At 50.2% G+C, this 12,273-nt stretch overlaps 1 protein-coding gene across 4 annotated transcripts in view; it reads left to right on the top strand.

Moving 5' to 3' along the window:
- Positions 1 to 12,273, top strand: part of Rubicon (run domain Beclin-1-interacting and cysteine-rich domain-containing protein rubicon) — a 461,889-nt gene that overhangs the window by 6,930 nt on the left and 442,686 nt on the right. Inside the window, exon 2 of one of the 4 annotated variants that reach the window (XM_070531461.1) lies at positions 10,914 to 10,960. The exons of the other annotated variants lie outside the window; for them this stretch is intronic. The gene's annotated coding sequence lies outside the window, so the exon portion shown is untranslated. The remainder of the gene's footprint in view (positions 1 to 10,913; positions 10,961 to 12,273) is intronic. 4 annotated transcript variants of the gene reach the window in all.

Below are 12,273 nucleotides of genomic sequence, written 5' to 3'. Positions count from 1 at the left end.
TTTTTACGGAAGAAATGAGCCGTTTGTTCCGCCACGCCGACCTGGATATGGCCGAGGAGAAGAAAGTCCGCCTACTGATGCGTGGGGTAAAGGAGGAACTTTTCGCCGGGATGGTAAGAAGCCCACCGAAGACCGTCGAAGAGTTTCTTTGTGAGGCGACGAACATCGAGAAGACACTCGAAATGCGGAACCGGCAATTCAACCGCCGTACAAGCTCTACCCACTACGCAGGAATTCAATCACTGGCCACGGACAATCTGCGCGAGACCATCAGAGCCATTGTGCGCGAAGAACTGCGGAAGGTCTTGCCTTCGTCACAGCCTCAAGTGGCCTCGATCGCCGACATCGTAAAAGAAGAGGTGCACCGCTCTTGCAGTTACTCAAGTGCAACCAGAACCGCCGCAGTCTCAGCCGCAAGCGATGAGCTACGCCGCCGTCGCCCGCCGTCAAGGTCCCCTTCCACGACCACGCCAGGACCCCGTAACGCCGCAATTCCGTCGACCACCACCGCCGCCGGCAGCACGCCCACCCGTCGCCCAGCGCAGCTACCCGAGGAAGACAGACGTTTGGCGTGCTCCGGACCACCGCCCGCTCTGCTACCACTGCGGAGAAGCAGGGGACGTATTCTGAAACGTTTGCCGCGGCGAACTTTTCGCACTGGCCACGCCTCCGCCGTAGCGGCGCGCGCTGAATGGCTGCTTTGACAAAACCGGAAATGCACTTGCGCCACCTGAATTTCCGGTTTTGTCAAAGCAGCCATTCAGAGCGCGCCGCTACGGCGGAGGCGTTGCCAGTGCGAAAAGTTCGCCGCGGCGAACGTTTCAGAATACGTCCCCTGGTCACGTCTACCGACGATGCCCGTACCGAGAGATGGGACTGCGAGGTTTCGCCGTCAACGCGCCGCGTCCACAGCTTGAAGAGCGCCCACGTGACATCGCCGATTACCTCGCCGCCACTCAGTGGAGCCCTCGACGACCGTCCCGTTCGCCGTCACCAGGCCGCTACCTGTCGCCGCAGCGCCGACCGTACACCGGCCCAGCCCGGGGCCGCTCTGCGAGCCCATATCCGGAAAACTAAAAGCAGCAACCGATGGAGGTGCGGTTGCTGTTCGTCGAACTGACAAAGATCCTCCGCCGCCGACGAAGACGACGAAGAAACCATCTCGACGACCTAATGACGACACGCCGCCGTCCCGAAGAAGTCAGGAAGCCAAGACTACACAGACGACTTGACGACGCAACGCTCCAGCTTCAGTTCAACACGACACAGCCGTGATCCGACGCCAAGACCCAACTGCAACGCCAGACAAAGAACAACCGACCTCGACGTGCTTCTCGACGGCCACGCAGTCACTGCCTTAGTCGACACAGGGGCCGATTACTCCGTAATGAGTGGACACATCGCCGCCCAGTTGAAGAAAGTTAAGACCGCATGGGAAGGCCCTCAGATTCGCACCGCTGGAGGACACCTCATCACGCCGACTGGGATCTGCACGGCAAGAATAACCATTCATGACCGGACTTACCCTGCCACCTTCGTTATCCTCCAACAGTGTTCACGAGACGTCATTCTCGGTATGGACTTCCTCAACCAACACGGCGCAGTCATCGACCTGAAGTCGAAGTCAATAACACTGTCGGAAGATCATGCGATACCGCCGGAGAGCCCTCGTAGTCACCACGCCGCTATCGTTGCGCTATAAGTGTAGCCTGTTTTGTGGGCACAGGTTCGCCCAATAAAAGTTAGTTTTCTTGTTCACAGTATTGCTACTGTCTTATTCAACGTCACCACCACGTGACAGTATTTATGTTCGAATCACCTAGTATGGCAAACATTTTGCCAGTGACGGTGAGATAAGCTAGCAGCTTATCCGCAAAGGAAAGGAATTCTTTTTTCTTGCCACAGGGTTGTCTGTAGACTACTGAAAATGTACCTGCTTGAAGACGAAGAGTGAGGCATTCAACATTGTGATTAATTAGGGAGAAATCTGCAGTTTTATCCAAGTTTGTCATTTCGTACATAGGCTGTTAGACCGCCACCTTTTGCATAGATACGGTTTAGTACATGATGCGTGTAGTTTTTGAGACGTATGGGGTAGTCCTTATTAGATAACCGTGTCTCAGTAAAAAGAATGTCGGGACTAGTGTTGGTATGTTGGAGCAATTCTTCAATTTTATCTTGCTTGTTTTTTATGCTTTGGACGTTTAAATGAAAGACTGAAAGATGTTTTTGTAAACCCGCAGATACATTTCCTGGGAGGAAATTGTGCAACACTATTGCTTTAGGAAAAAAAGATGAGTTCATAGATGCTGTGCGATCGTTTACATGCGCTATTGCCTTGGTATGGCTGAGTCGAGAGGGCACACGAGATTGTGGTTTTAGTAGCACATGGCGTGATTTCAGGTGATACAAGGAAGTGGAGCAGGCAAAGGCGACATATGACACAGCGTAGCGTGAGCGATGACAGACGAAGGGATTTCTTGAGTAGTTTGAGGTGACGAAGGAAATGGATCGGTTCTGAATTGATTCCAAATGTGTGATTAGATATGCTTGTGAGGGATGCCAAATGGACGATACATATTCTAGTTTTGGATGGACGAATGTTAGGTATGCCAGTTTTTTAACTTCTGGTGATGCATTGCTGAACTTACAATGTAAATAGCCCGGTGTTCATGAAGCATTCGAACAAATAATTTCTATGTGGCTTTTCCATGATAGCGAATAATGTCATATGTATTCTGAGGTATTTGTATGCTGATGTGGCTTCAGTAGAGGCATTATTAATCATGTAGGTGTTGGTAATGAGGTTGCACTTGTGAGCAAATGTCATTGATTTGCACTTTGAGATTTAGTGGCATATGCCATTTGTGGATTTCCTCCGCAAGGGGGCCAACTCAGCGGACTTGTTCCACATGAGCTCCCGATTCAATGCGTACTTCCTGCGGACTGCAACCCGGAAGCGCCAGAACGTCTGCATTATTCGACGCAGCTCGAAAAGCGGCATTCAGAGAGACCATCCACAGCGCTGTGAGTTTCTTTTTCACATATTTACACGCTTTGACAGCAGCAAGGCGGCGGCCGCCAAGCTAAGCCTACGGACGAGTGCCAAGCTTTGCTCCCCGAGGCCACGCGCCTCGCGCCTCGGCCACGAGCCTCCTGCCCGTGCCCGAGCTTTGAGACCGAGCTTTTCGCTTCGTGAACCATCTGCCCGCCGCGTACTGGCCCTTTGAAGGCGGGGTACGCTTCATACTCAAGATGGAGTATCAAGTGCCGGGGGAGCATATCTCCCCGGACGAGGTTACCCAAGATCAAGGCTGGCAGTCTGCGGGGGCCAGAAGAGTTGGCGCCAAAACACGCACGGCTGACACTAATGCGCTATCGCCCCAGCCGGGAGCGCGACGTGGCAAATCAGGCGGTGCTGCGCTAAAATCCAGAGTGATACGAGCGGGACGAATGCCCTCACTTCCTCCAGATGATATCAAGATTGTGATCAGGCCGCGAGGTGGACTCAATATCTCCAAGATTGGCATTGTTACGATGGCTGACGCAATACTCGCCGCCGCTGGCATCAGTCAGGAAGATCTATGCCAAGATACTCTATGCCCGAATCTACAGCAAAATATTATGGTTGCTAGTACTCCCAAGCGCGAGAATGCGAACCGCTACGTCCGGATGAAGCAGATGCTCATCTCGGGCAAGGTATATGAGCTCAGTGCCTACGAGACCGCCCCGCACTCCACGTGCAAGGGAGTGATCCGCAACATCCCTCTTCAAGACGGCCCTGACATCATCGATGCCAAGATTGTCAACACCAATAATCCACTCGCCTTAGCAGCGAAGAGAATAGCTCAAACCGGCACGGTCATCGTCGCGTTCGACGGGCATCGTGTACCGAACTTTGTCAGGTATGGACCGTTACTCATGCAGTGCTCACTCTACCGCAAGCAACTCGACGTGTGCTATACGTGCGGCCGCCTCGGTCATCGCGCCGACGTGTGTCCCAATCCAGCTGACGCTATTTGCCGTGGCTGTGGTGCCCTAGTCCCGATGAGCAGCATCAGTGCACCCCCAAGTGTAAGCTCTGTGGTGGCCAGCATCTCACGGCTAATAAGGACTGTGCTCAAAGATTCAAGATCCCATACATCGTGCGTTGTCGTCGCAGTGAGCGCGCCAAGATGGCCGGTGCCGTGTCACCGTCCTCTCATCAGCGCTCGGACACTGCGGAACTCGTCCAGGCTTCGTCCACTCCGGGTGCTCAGCGCAGAGGACGCTCCCGTTCCAGGGGCCGCTCGAGAGTCCGTTCCGTATCCAGGGGCCACTCCGCCTCCAGGGCACGTTCCGGCTCCCGCCGTGGGTCCAGAGGACGGGCCTGTTCTCGGGGACGCTCCGGTTCTCGGCCTCGCTCCAGCTCCAGGCCGGGGCGCGACACGTCGAGGCAGACCAGGTCCCGCTCCCGCACGCCCACCGCCCTTAGAAGCAAGTTCACGCTCTCCTGGGCCGACAAGGTTCGAGGGGGACGTGAGGGTCCAAGAGGTGACGACCCGCCTCGCGATTCGCACCACGCACACGAGCTCGAGGAGTTGCGACGAGTTAACGAGCAGTTGAGGAAAGAAAACGCGCAGGTAAGACAAGAAATGTGCAAGCTAGCTGCGGAGATGGCGGAGATTAGGAAACTCGCGCTTTCACCCTCCTCGCCGCAACCCCCTTTGGCCCCGGTCGCCATGGATACATCCGAGACATCCCACATGGTGCGCGCGCCCAAGCGTCGAGCGGTAGAAAACAGAGAGGAAGACGAGACCATAAAATTGCTCTCAGAACTCAAGAATGCTTTCGCCAGCATGCAGGCTAGCTTAGCAAAGGTCCAGGAAGCTATATCGCACCAAAAAATGGGGTTAGGTGCACTCAGTGAACGGATAGGCAAATTAGAGGAGGTCGATGCCAGGAGAGAACCCAGCCCCGCTCCTTCGCAAGTCGCAGCACGACGTCATGTACTAGCACCACCGACGGAGGGCGCGATTCTCAGGGCCGTTCAAGCCTCCTCTCAGCCTAGCCATGGATAGTGCGGACGAGAACTTTAGTATTTGGCAATGGAACTGCGGAGGGTTTCCCAACAAGAAGCCGCTTCTGCAGCAATATTTAAGAACTCTCACGGTTAAGCCCCAAATCATCGCTATTCAGGAAGTTGCAACTAGTACTTCTATCAAACTCGCAGGTTATCTGGTAGTATCCTCACATTCAGGAGGCAGGGGAGTTGCTACCCTTGTCAGCAAAACGTACAATTGCCTCTCTCGCGACCTCGGCCCAGTGTGTGATGGCATCGAGTACGTCATGACTGAAATCCTCATGAACCCACCCAGAAAGGGCCTCAGAAGAAACAGCCTTTATATCCTCAACGTATACTGCAGCCCCAGCTACCGCAGGGCGAGGGCGAACTCTCTCCTCAAGAGGGCCGTCAGCCTTGCCGGTGGGCACCCCCCTTGTCATCGTCGGGGATTTCAACGCTCCACATAGAGTGTGGGGGTACACCCATGACACGCCCAAGGGACGCGAACTGTGGCAGACTGCGATGGAACTGGACTTGACCCTTATCACCGATAAGGACTTCCCCACTAGGAGAGGCAACTCCGCATGCCGGGACACTACCCCAGACCTCTCTTTTGTCTAGAACGTAGGGGAGGTCAAGTGGGTCAACACGGCTCTAGACCTCGGAAGTGACCACTACGTCATCGAAGTCTCCCTCCCGATAGCCCGCTATAAGACGAGGAAATTCAAGCTGATCGACTGGGACGTTTTCCGCAAGATCAGAGCCGAGCGCGCACCGATGGCGGAGACAGATTTTGAAGGTTGGTGCACAGGGATAAGGGATGACGCCGCGGCGGCAACCAAGGAGGTCGTCACTGAGCTCGACGTTGACAAGATGGATAGCAGATTGGCGCACCTGCTGGAAGCCAAGCAAGCCCTCCTCACGAGATGGAAGGGGCAGAAGCATAACAGGCGGCTCCGCAAGAAGGTTTCGGAAGTTAACAGGGAGATCGAACATCACTGCAAGAACCTGTGTAAGCAACAATGGGATGAGCTCTGCGAATCCGTCGAGGGTCAGCTCAGATCAGGCAAGAGCTGGGGTCTGCTCAAACACCTTCTCGATGAGGGCAGCACCAGATCCAGCCAGAGACGATCCCTCGCGCGAGCCATCCACCTCGCTATGGACTCTACCCCGGACGTGTCTATTGTCGACAGGCTCATAGAGAAGTACCTGCCGGTCGCGGATAGCTCTGCCCCTACCCAGTTCCCGGACTACGCGGGGTGTGCTGTGCCGGAGTTGGACCAGGACTTTACCGCGGCCGAGATCCGAGATGTCCTCTTCTCACTCAACGTCAAATCTGCCCCTGGTCCAGATGGCATCACTAACAGGATGCTGAGGAATCTCGATGATGAGTCGATAGACTTCCTCACTGAAAGGATTAATGAAGTCTGGCGCAGTGGACAGGTCCCCACACAGTGGAAGGCGGCATGCACGGTACTCATCCCCAAACCCGGTAAAGCACCAGGAATAGAGAATCTACGACCAATTTCCCTGACGTCCTGCGTTGGTAAGGTTGCAGAGCATGCCCTGCTCAACCGGCTCAAGGTGCACATCGAGGCCAATGACATGTACACCCACAATATGATTGGTTTCAGAGCCGGCCTCTCGACACAGTACGCCATGAAGCTGATAAAGCATCAGATCATCGACCGGAGCACGGGAGATACCAGAGCCATCCTTGGACTAGACCTGCAGAAGGCATTCGACAATATTTCACACGAGTTCAATCTCCAGTCTATTGCCGGCCTCGGGCTCGGGAAGAGGGTCTACGACTTCGTCCGATCCTTCCTTAGCCAGAGAACTGCCAAGCTCAAGATCGAAGGATACCTTTCGCAAGAGATCACCCTCGGTTCACGCGGCACACCTCAGGGCTCAGTCATCTCGCCAACATTATTCAACATCGCAATGATCGGGCTTTCTAAGGAGCTCGCGAAGATTCAAGGAATCAACCACACTATCTACGCAGATGACATCACCATCTGGTGCGTCGGCGGGAGCGACGGCCAAGTTGAAGCCGCCATGCAGAGCGCCATCGATGCGACCGAGCGCTTCCTCCGCCCCACTGGGCTCAGATGTTCTCCATCAAAATCTGAGCTACTTCTCTACAAGAAAAGACCCAGAGGTGGCGGCCATCATGATTGGAAACCGGCGTCCGAAAGCGAAATACGGCTTTTCACTGGTGACGGGTCTCCGGTGCCTAGAGTGGACTCACTCCGAATATTGGGGATGTATATCGATTCTAACGGTTCTAATGGAACCGCACTCAGAAAGATCACCGTCAAGACGGAGAGTGCTCTCGGCCTCATTCGGAGGATCGCCAACAGGCACCGGGGAATCAAGGAAGAAAATCTCATCCGCATTATACATGCTTTTGTTCTCTGCCACCTTTCATACTCGGCGGCCATGCATAATTGGCATGTGGCTGAGAGGAACAAGCTCAATTCAATCATCAGAAAAAGTTTTTAAGCTTGCCCTCGGCTTGCCTGCAAGCACCCAAACCGAAAACCTGTTGAAGCTCGGAGTCCACAACACGCTCGAAGAGATTATCGAGGCACAAGAGCACTCACAGCTGCTCAGGCTATCCGGCACCCCGACGGGCCGCAAGATACTCGACGAGATGGGCCTCAATCCTGTCTACCAGTGCCCTGACGCCATGCGGATTCCCAGTGACATCAGGTCTCAACTGCACATCGCGCCCCTGCCTCGCAATATGCACCCCGCAAACAACGTCGGCAGACGTCGGGCCAGGGGTAGAGCTCTACTCGAGCATGTCCGCAATAACCACATTGAGGCAAGCTTCGTGGATGCCGCGGCATATGTCCAACAAGAGGCATTCGCCGTCTCCATCGTAGACTCCAATTCAAGGCTCACTTGCTGCGCTACGGTACGCACTTCAAGGCCCGTGGTAGCCGAACAGGTTGCAATCGCGCTGGCTGTGCTCGATGGTTGCAGAGAGGCAATATATAATGATTCCAAGGCAGCCATTAAGGCCTACCAAACCGGTATGGTCTCCCCCCAGGCCCTCCGCATTCTCCAAAGCGCCAAAAGTATCTCTCCGCATTCTCTATTTTGGTTTCCCGCTCACTTGGGGTTGATTGAGGGTTCTCCCTCTAACCCTAACGAGGGCGCACACGAGGCCGCGCGAGGACTCACTGACCGCGCCGCCTCAGCAGTCCCTCAGCCCCGCGGTGAACCCTTGCTTACGTTTAACGAGATCACCACGCACTACTATCTGTCAAGACGGGTCTTCCCCCTCCCGCACCCCGCCTATGTAGGGCGCGGGCGGTTACCCTTCGACTTTTACAAGCCCGTGCGTACCCTAACCTCGCGGTTTTTCATGCCATATACCCCGAAAGATACCCCAGTGCGGACTGTTCTGCCTGTGGACTAAGGGCAACATTGGACCATCTGTTGTGGGGGTGTGAAGCCATCGGCTCCTCCTTCAGCGAGGATAGGTGGGCTGCGCTCTTGGGCAGCCCCGAACTCAGCGACCAAACCCTGGCCGTCCAGAGTGCCCGCGACCGGGCCGTCAAGCTCGGCTTGGCGGTCCCTACGGGGGACTAGCCGGGTGGCGCGGGGTCTCCCCTGCGTCTTCTCTGGACCAAAATAAAGTTACTTCATTCATTCATTCATATGCCATTTGTTGCACCAGTCGTCAATGATATGTAAGCCAAGTTGTAATTGCAAGGAGTCTTCATAGAAGTTGATTGGATTGTAAATGACACACTCATCAGCAAATAGCCATAGTTTTGTAGTAACGTCATTAATATATATAAAAAAAAACAATGGTGATAATGCAGCACCCTGGGGTACTCCTGAAGTGACGTCGGTTAGTGGCGAGCGATTGCTGTTAGCTGAAGTGCTTGCACCCATTGAGAAAGTGCTTAATCCATGAAATTAGGTTCTGTGTTAAGCCAAAGTTAGAGAGTTTACTAAGCAATAGAGGATGAATTACACAATAGAAAATTACACTCCTTCGAAAAGCCTAAAAATATGTTGTCTACTTGTATGTGATGGTGCGTATAATCCAGGAGAGCATGTTGTTGGGCGAGTCGGTCGTACATACTTAAAGAAGGGAATTGCGTTAAAAAAGACACGGACGAGTAAGGACATGGACGGGCGCAATCCATCGCAGAGGCTTTTTACATTGATAAGTCAGGTGATAAATGCATAAGCGATTCTAGTATCAATTTGTATAAGAAAGAGAAAACGTTCTTGGCATGTGCGCTTAGGCAATGATTGAATAAAAATTTAGGTATATATATATGTATGTTCTTTCTGAATAAAATCAGTCGCGAGTTTGCACCCGTCAAAAAAAAAAAAGCGCCCGTCCATGTCCTTACTCGTCCGTGTCTTTTTTAGCGCAATTCCCTTCTTTAAGTTCGTATAATAAGCTCACGAGTGGACTTGGCGAGCTGACTTTCGCATGATAAAAACTTTGTAAAGCCATGCTGGTTGGAGTAAAAGAAATTGGTTCTTGGTGAGTCATTAAACTGGAATCTATTATGTGTTCCAATAATTTGGATGAAATGCTTGTCAGGGAAATTGGGCAGTAATTACTAACATTAGTGCGGTCTCCTGTTTTGAAAATAGGGATTATTTCCGCTTTTGTCTAGTCGTTTGGGACGTTACCTGAGTTTAAAGATTGCATAAATAATAAGTTCAAGATTTGGCTGATGGGAAAATAGTATTTTTAAGAAGCTTGCTGTTAATTTGGTCGCAACCAGCAGACGAAGATAGCGTGAGTCTATTAATTAGGTTATGTATACCCTGTATGGTAATGGTTACTTCAGGCATTTCGTTTGGGGGCGGTTTCAATGGGAAAGCTCTCAAGCTACAAAACACTGATGAAAAATAATTATGGAGGGCAGTAATGCACTGTCCACTTTTAATTGGCTCACTGTCCGCACTAACAAGATCTATGGTGTTGGTGCGTGATCTAGTGGACAGTAAACGTCAGAATTTGTTAGGGTTTCATTGAATTATTGGAAGAAGCTCGGATGGGTAAAACTTGTCCTTTGTGTCCATTCATTAAGATAGATGGTAACACTCCACCAGGACTTTTTCTACATTTGTAGACTGTTATTGCATGGTGCCATTCTATATAAACGTTTTTTCCTGTTCAAGAGAGATTTGAGACGTTTGGAAAACCAGGGCTTGTTGGATCGGAATTGGATTTAACAATTGCAGTTGGAATGTATTTATTTTTTAAGTTGAGAACCCTGTCCTTGAATAACTTCCAGTTAGTATTTACAGTTCAAGTCAGATAAGAGTGTTCAGAACTGTCTAGAAGAATTGCAAGTTTATGGTTAACAGTGTCAAAATTTTCTCTCTTGTATTCAAGAATTGGTTTACTCATAGGCGATTGCTTCCTGATTAGGAGCAAAATACAGATGTGCAGGAGATTATAGTCACTAATAGCTGCTAATGTGCTTATTTTGGTAACATCACCAGGATTGGACATTAATAAAGGTCCAGGCTATTTTCGCCTCTAGTAGGGTGTGTTATAACTTGCTGCAGATTGAAGTCTTGTACTAGGTCAAGGAATTGTTGCACTTCGTTAGACAGTGAACTGTATGGGATTGAGAGCAAGGTCCAGTTGATGCCAGGATAATTAAAGTCATCAAAGAGGTTGATTGATGCATTGGGAAACAGTGTTTTAATTCTAGCTAGGCTGTTGGAAAGGTTACTTGAAAGGGCTGTTGCCTATCAGGGTGCTGATAGCATATACAAAAGGCCAATTTCAACAATGTGCTGTGTACACATACAAATGAAAGTTCAAGATAATCGTCATGGAAGATAAGTAAAGATGAAAATGTGCTTCTTACAGCTATGAGGACCCCTCCTGCCCTACCACTCCTGTCATCGCAATATAGGGTGAACTTACTTTCTTACTTATCTTACTTTCACATAAAATGCTATAATTAAATTTTTTTAACTTATCTATATTTGCAAAGAGCATTTTCAAAACAAATGTATCATATAGCTCATGCTGGTTGGGCCCATTCACGCATGCAAACTGAACAGCAGAAGAGCAGCAGCAAAGCCTGTCACTTTTAACATTATTGTGTTGTGCAAAAGGATTGTCTTAACTGTGTGTGTGTTCGCTGTGGACACTAGTAGCATCCATGCAAAAAAAAAAGAAAAAAAAGTACTGCCCTCTGTTAATGGATATTCAATGTTGCCAAAACTATGCGGTGCACATGAGTAGCAGAGACGTGTAGAAGTACCAATTTCGACGATGTGCTGTGTACACATACAAATGAAAGTTCAAGATAATCGTCATGGAAGATAAGTGAAGATGACTGCGTGCTTTATTCAGCAATGAGGACCCCTCCTCTCCTACCACGATATAGGATGAACTTGCTTACCTTACTTTGGCATATAAAGCCCCATAATTTAATTTCTTTTTAACTTACCTATACTTGCAAAGAGCATTTTAAAAACAAATGTATCATATAGCTCAAGCAAGGAATACAAGGTGTGCGAGGCTCCTAACTGCAACAAACGTGGTGGTCTGTAACACATAAGCCAATTTATCTTTAACATGTTGAGTGGCGTAGGATACCGTTTAGCAGTGCTGATTATATTTAGGCTCCTGTGTGGTACAGTCAGTAAAGGCATTGAAGTCATTGAAATTAATAGTCATTGAAGTTAAGTACTTTATGAGTACTCTGACCTTTGTTCCTCCTAACTTCACCGAAGGTTCAGTAAAAATGAAATTACTGAGTACAGGTGCTACGCTTGAACTGATGCATGGAGCAATGTTCTGAATATAAGGGTGCTCATATCATGCAGTAAGAATAGATTTTAGATAAATTGTAACAAATAGGTGAATTCATTGAACCAAGACAACTAATGCTGGTGACATTTTTTGTTGCTTTAGTTGAGCCTAATAATTGCTCTGACTGACGTCCTTTTCAAGCAACTGCTCATGTGCAGTGTGCTTTGCTTGTGTCAGTAAAGCATTGCAGCACATGTGTACAGTCAAGAAATGCAGCTCACACCTACAAAGTTGACCCATTCGTATTTATTTTCTCAATCAATATTGAAAGAAATACAAGCACTTGTGGCCAGTATGCCATTTCACATTGGCCATAGTGGACAAAGCTGGCGGTATCGTTGTAAGCCTCGTGCACTGGTATGGTGTTGCCACTGCTCCATGACAACCAGTGCCATGTGCAATGGAT

Source organism: Dermacentor albipictus, chromosome 1, assembly GCF_038994185.2.
Source record: "Dermacentor albipictus isolate Rhodes 1998 colony chromosome 1, USDA_Dalb.pri_finalv2, whole genome shotgun sequence".
Classification (NCBI taxonomy): Eukaryota; Metazoa; Arthropoda; class Arachnida; order Ixodida; family Ixodidae; genus Dermacentor; species Dermacentor albipictus.
This window is presented reverse-complemented; position numbering and strand designations above follow the sequence as displayed.